General features: G+C 54.1%; 1 pseudogene; it reads right to left on the bottom strand.

Moving 5' to 3' along the window:
- Positions 1–61: 61 nt before the first annotated feature.
- The window catches only part of LOC102873096, a 159,384-nt pseudogene continuing 152,647 nt past the window's right edge, over positions 62–6,798 (bottom strand).

Below are 6,798 nucleotides of genomic sequence, written 5' to 3'. Positions count from 1 at the left end.
CCCCGCGCCCCGGCCCGAGTGCGCGCCCGCACGGGGCGGGGCTGCTCCCCGCGGCCCAGCCTCAACTTAGGGCGGGGACGGGGGCTGCTTCCTGTGCATCTGGGATCTGTGGGGGCCGGACCTGGGGTCTCCGGTCCCCCCGCTCCACTCCACCCCACTGGCCCACGCGGGACGCGGGGGCCGCTCCCCTAAAATCCTCACTTAGGGCGCAGATGGGGGCTGCTTCCTGTGCATCTGGCATCTGTGGGGGCCCAGACCCGGGGTCTCGTCTTCACCCCACTGACCCACGCGGGAGGCGGGTACTGGTCCCCTCAAATCCCAGCTTAAGGAACAGACGAGGGCAGCTATCTGTGATCTGTGGGGTCCGGGCCGGGAGTCTCCAATCTTCACCCCACCCCACTGCCCCTCGCTGGGATTCTACAGTCCCCGCCCCCGATCTACCGCTCCTACATCTCAATCTAGGAGGCCAACAGGCCAGCTTTCCGCGCGGCTCCACGTGGGGGGCAGGGCACCACCTCCCCATTCTGAGAACCCCCAATCTAGGGAACAGCGGGGCATCGTCCTGTTTCCTGTGTGGGGTCCCCGCCAGACGCTTCCGCTTGCGCCCACCTCTCAGTCGAGGCGGGGGAGGGACACTGCGCAGCAGTCTCTGTCCTCGCCCTGGGGGTGCACTCCCCCCCTGCTTCTCAGTGGGGCACCGGCCCTCCAGTGTCTTGACTCACCACCTTCCCTCTTAGGGAACCCTCCAGAGAGCTAAGTGTGAACTCCTGCTATTAGACTTCCGCCCACCGCCCCCACCCCGTACCCTCAGAAGGCGAAGGGGGCACCCCACCCTTCCCACCCTTCCGCTCATGTCACCGGAGCGCTCTGCCCTCCACTTTCTGGTGGGGCTTCCACTCTCTGTCTAGAAACACGGGGCGAGGGGAGCTCTAGGCTGTGGGGGCGGGGGCTATTCCTCCTCTATTTTCTAGGCCCAAGAGAGGGGCTGCTGGCCTTCACCACCCCCATTGTCTCCCAGGGCACAGCGTCTCCACCTCACCCCACCCCCAGCCATCTTCCTGATTCTCAGCTCGGAAGGGGAAGTGGGGCCCCCAGGTGCTTTGCTCTGAGGTCACGGTCTTCTCTGGGGGAGATTCCGGGTGTTGGGGAGGTCGGAGGCCAAATACTCCTTCAGGCTGGATGGTCTGTTGAAGAAGGTGACTGAAGGACATCACTTCAGCCCTTCGTTGTCTGCCCCAGCAACTTGGGGTTTGCTCCGTGTTCCCTGTGGGAGGTTGTGCGGTGGGGGTTCCCCACGACAGACGCACCCTGGAGCTGGGCAGGGCACCAGAGCGGAGGAGTGAGGCTGCGATGTCACCTGGAGATGGGACCTGGGCTGCGTGAAGGCAGACGTCTTGGGCATTGTTCCCTCAAGTCAGGCTGGGAAGCCCACTCAGGGTTCGGGGTCGCGCCGCCCCTCCTGAGAAGCCAGGCTGCTGCGAGTTCCATCCTGCTCTGGGCTCACAGACCTCGGGTCGCAAGCCCCACCTTACAGGAAGCCTTCCCCAAGGAGAGAAGGCTGTGTCCAGGCAGCTTGGGGGTCCTCTGCGCTCTGGGAGGGGCGCGCTCCTGGCTCCGTGCACCCCACCACCACCCCATTCCACTACCCGCACTGCCTGCGACCTGGGAGACCTTCCCAAGCTGCCTGCTGCACCCCTCTGGTCCTCTCAGGCAGAAGAAGGTGGCTTGGTGACAGGTGACCACAGGGCCAGGCGTACATGGGGGCCAGGATTCTATTTTTAGCAGCAGTTAATGCCTGCTGGCCTGGGTACCAGGGCGCGGGGTGGCACAGCTTTGCCAGCCCTGGTCATCCCCAAGAGGTGGCGCTGGTCACTTGCAGGGGCTGAGGCCTTTGAGCCTCTACGCTGGCCTCTGCTGGCCTCTCACTCTTCCGATCCCGCCCCACCTCACCAGACCCTTGGGGATGAAGTAGAAATGGGAGGAGACCCGAGGCAGGTGGTTGGGAAGAGGCCCTACAGGCTTCCCTGGGTCCCGCTGCCCACCTTCCACCTAAATCCATCCCTGTGGCGGCAGACCCGCCCCCTTCTGGGCCCAGTCGGTCATCCCTGCCACAACACCCTGTCAGCAGGACTGAATTCCCACCCTGGCCTCCCTGCAGGTCAGCCCCTCTCTGCCTGGGCTCCCTCTTCTTTGCTGCCTTGTGAGGGCCATGCTCTTCATGGGTCTTCCGGGGTTGGGACTTCCAGATACCTGGAACCTGGTATCTCCCCAGGTGACACACCCAGCAGTGCTCCTGCTTGTCCACCTGCTGGTCCCGGGGCTCCTTCTCCCCTCCCTCTTCTGAGCACTCCGTCCCTCTGGGGGGGACCCTGCTGCCTGCCTGCTCTTCCTCACGCCTCACACTTTCTGCTGACCCGCCTAACTCCCTCCACTCAGGGAGAAAAGCAAATAAGCAGCAGTTCAGAATTAGGGGCGAAAGAAGAAGAAAGACTGCTTCAGGAATGTCAATGTTTACTTAACCAGGCCCCCTTCATTCTAAGGTGCTTACAGACTGAGATACACGCACCCATATTCTCCACAGGACAAAGCCGTTAGGGCCAGACTTTGGTGATGATGCTGAACTGAAAGATCCAGAAGATCAAGGGTTCACATCTGCCAGCCTCTCAGTGGGAAACAGATGGGCATCTGCCCCCATGGAGGCAAATGTCCTCAGAAACGCAGAGAGTCACTATCAGCCGCAGTGGGCTGAATTTGGGGTTGGCCTGAAACTGGTGTGAAAATAGAGACTCCTTTGCTTACAGCTGACTTGCACTTGCCCCTAATGAGATTTTTATCACTCATGCCTTCATCAATTAATTCAGTATCTTTTCATTTCCCACATGTCGTAGGGACTGTCTCCTCCTGTGTGGTTTGCTGCCTCTGAAAACCTGGAGGGTCAGCTGAAAAAATGTGGGGTGAGGCAGTAAATTACAGGAGAAAGCTGGACACTCTCCTCCTGTGACTTCCTGCCTCTGAAAACCCGCTGGAGGGTCAGCTGTGGGTCACTGCCAACTCACCACCACACAACAACCCAGTATGCCTGTGTGTGTGCAAACACAAGTATGATGATTGATCTTACCTTTCAAACTACACACTGCGTGTTGTTGTTAAGTGTTGTCAAGTCGTTGGCTACTCATAGTGACCCTATGAATGAAAGACCTGGATGCCTGTATAACTTTCATCCTTTCGCCAGGTTCATAGGGTTTCTCGAGGCAAGCTATTTTGGAAGTGGATGCCACTTCTGCTTCCAAGCTTGTTTTAATCGGGGAGCTGTCCACCGTGGGTAACCATTCTCGCATTTGACACATCAGCGTCACCGTGTTCAGCATCACAGCAACTACAAGTTACCTCTGTACAGCAAGGGGACAGAACAGTGCTGTACGGTCTAGAAGAATGTTTGAGCAAAAACAATTAAAACCAGGCTTGAAACAGCATCAGCAGCTACTGCCAGCAACTGCAACCAATTAGCAAGCTCCACAACCACTTCTCTGCCAAGAGATGGCCCCTTCCCACCGAGCGATTAAAAGCTGATTCATCCCCAGTCTACACGTGACTTCTCTGACCTTCCTGCCCCTCTCTGGCCAGGACAACAAATCTTGCCCGAGAGCCCCCAATAAAAAGATTCTTTCCTTAAAGAAACAAAACAAAACAAAAAAACAGGCTTGAGAGCCACAGCCCCGAGGTTGTACCTAATTTAAGAACCAGAGCATGGTTCGAACTCCATGAGGTCTGTTATTCCAAATTCCTCCATAATCCTGCATTCTCATTGGCTCTCAGCACCCAAAACTGCCCATCTGGGAGCATTTTGCTCCTTCTTCAATCTCCTTCTATTCTGATGCCACATGTTTCTTCATAGAGTCTTACTTCTTTAATGTTTATCCACCATGTAGACTGAGTACACATGAGGGAAGGATACAGACGTAAACAGAAGATGAAAAAGGCCTGAGGCCTTTCTTTTTTTTTATAATTTTTTTTATTTTATTTTATTATTTTTGTGTGAGTGTACCGTCAAATCAGATCTGACTGGTACAGGAGGAGATTGTCCCTCCTTCCCCGGCAGAGCATCTGGTGGATTCGAACCGTGCACCTCTGGGATTGTAGTTGCAGCTCCTTACCACTAGGCCACCAGAGCTCCCCTGAAGCCTTTCTGTACCTATCATCATACATATACGCACATATGTACATATATAAAGAGAGGGTTCAAGTGGCTTAGTGGTAAGTAGCTGCACTGCTAACCCAAAGGTACATAGTTTGAATCCATCAGCTGCTGTATGGCAAAAAATGGACCATCTCCTGTACCATTTATGCTTCTGAAAACCCACTAAGGGTCAGCTATGAGTTGGTTCCAGCTAAAGAGCACACAGCATCTGTGTATTATAGACAGACCTCTACATGCATGTGTGTGTGTATATATACACATATGTGTGTGTGTTTGTGTGTGTGTATTATCAAGTATATGTGTATTATAGATAGACCTCTACATCCGTGTGTGTGTGTATATATATACATATATATGTGTATGTTTGTGTGTGTGTATTATCAAGCATATATGTATTATAGATAGACCTCTACATGCATGTGTGTGTGTGTGTGTATATGTGTGTATGTGTGTATTATCAAGCATATGTGTATTATAGACTTCTTTTTTTTTCTACTAGTTTATTTACAAAATTCAAGTACAAATTTGAACAAATTCTTTCAATTTCCCTCAAACCCCATCCCATCAAATTGTACAACCCTATAATTAATCCCCTCTTCCCCTGCACATCCACATCCCTCTGCTTCCAGCCTCTCCCACCCCTCCTGGATCCTTGTACTCATTCTACAATAAGGATTTTATAAAATATTTATCCCTATGGGACTGAGTTAGTTCAGTGAGGTACCATCTCACTCCAGTAAGAGTGACAAAGTTTAACAGGGCAGCAAGTAATAGATGTTGGAGAGGATGTGGTGAGAAAGGAACTCTGATACATTGTTGGTGGGTTTGTAAAATGGTGCAACCACTCTGGAAGGCAGTTTGGTGCTTGCTTAAAAAGCTCAACGTAAAAATTACATATGACCCAGCTATTCCACTACTTGGAATATACCCTGATAGTATGAGAACTGAGGCACAAATGGGTATTTGTACACCAGTGTTTATAGCAGCATTATTCACCATTGCAAGAACAGGGAAACAGCCCAAATGTCCAACCACAAACGAATGGATTGAGAAATCATAGATAGATCTCTACATGCATGTGTATGTATATTACATTGGTCGATGTATGTATAAACTCAGGTGACAGAAAGACGCCCCTGGGAATCTTCAAGCTCATTTCCAGCCTTTGGGTGGCAGGGGAGAGCCCTGGGGGGTGCTGTGGTTAAAGCACTGGCTGCTAACCAAAACGCGAGGGTTTCCAGTCCAGCAGCTGCTCTGTGATGGGAGAAGGGCCAGTGTCTAGAGAGACCTCAGCCTTGGGAACCTCTAGGTGCGGTTCTGCTGTGTCCGTGAAGCATCAGAGCTGCCTCCTGGGCAGGGCCAGGCGGAGGAGAGGAAGCGGCCCGGCGCTGGATTTGCTCTTGTAGCCCTGTGCCATCCGCTGACTCGTAGCTGACCCGTCAGGGGGTTTCCTTCCGCCTGCATTTATGACATGTTTATTTGTGACCGATGCCCTGAGGGAGTTGGTGCCTCTTTCCCCAGTGCTGGAGGATGAGGGCACCAGGTCTGTGCTGTCTGACGCCCTGCTGCACCACAGCCACCCCCGGGAATGCCCCTCACTTGCCACCTGGACACCTCGCACAGAGGTTTTCCTCTGAGCTTCAAAGTGAGGAGGCCGGCCAGCCAGTGGATGCCGGAAGGATGGTGCCACCTGCCCCAGTGGGCACCCACCCAGGAGGGCCTTCACTCCCCCTCCACGCCCTCGCTGCCCCCCGATTGGCAGGAAAAGTGCCCAGTGAACATCCTGTTGGACAGGTGATCCAACCGATGACTTTTACCTTAAAAGCAGCCAGACTGCTAGCTGCTCGGACAGAAGAGCTCAGACAGGAGGACACGGAGGCCACAGCCATGTGTCCTGAGTGCCTCACTGAGCCTGTGCAGGATATGGGCTCCAGACATGCCAAAAAAGGGTGATCCTACACAGGGTACAGGCCCCAGACACCCCCAACCAGGCCATTCCTACACTGGGCTCAGGCCCCAGGCACCCCCACACAGGCTGATTCTATACAGGGCGCAGGCCCCTGCTTCCCCCACCAGGCTGATCCTACACAGGGTTTAGGCCCCAGACACCCCCAACCAGGCTGTCCCTACGAAGGATACAGGCCCCAGACACCCCCACACAGGCTGATTCTACACAGGGTACTGGGTCCCACCAGTACTATATACAGATCTATACAGGGACACAGACCCCATCACCCCCAACCAAGCTGATTCCGTACAGGGACACAGGCCCCACCGGCCGTAGCATGGGGAGGGCCGTCTTTGCCGGCCCCTCCGCCTGTTTCCCGGCAGTTGCATCACTGAAATTTGTATAATGAAGTATGAGCAGTATGTCAGCAGATTCATTATCACCATGAAGTATGTTTTGTGTAGCCAAGAAGCATTTACATTTTTATTGAACTAGAATCTTAGAGCTACCACCCCAGCTCCCAGCCTTCAGAAGCCACATTATCACGTGGGGCTCTCTGAGAAACCTTTGCTGGGTTCTGAGATCACCGGGGAGGACTCGGAGGAGGGAGGACTCCTTCCCCTCCCTGGCCAGAATGGCCATGACCTCTAGG

The sequence above is a fragment of the Elephantulus edwardii genome, unplaced genomic scaffold (assembly GCF_000299155.1).
Source record: "Elephantulus edwardii isolate Elephantulus edwardi_28Jun2011 unplaced genomic scaffold, EleEdw1.0 scaffold00375, whole genome shotgun sequence".
Classification (NCBI taxonomy): domain Eukaryota; kingdom Metazoa; phylum Chordata; class Mammalia; order Macroscelidea; family Macroscelididae; genus Elephantulus; species Elephantulus edwardii.
Note: the sequence above shows the minus strand (reverse complement) of the source record. Positions and strands in the feature narration are given on the sequence as shown.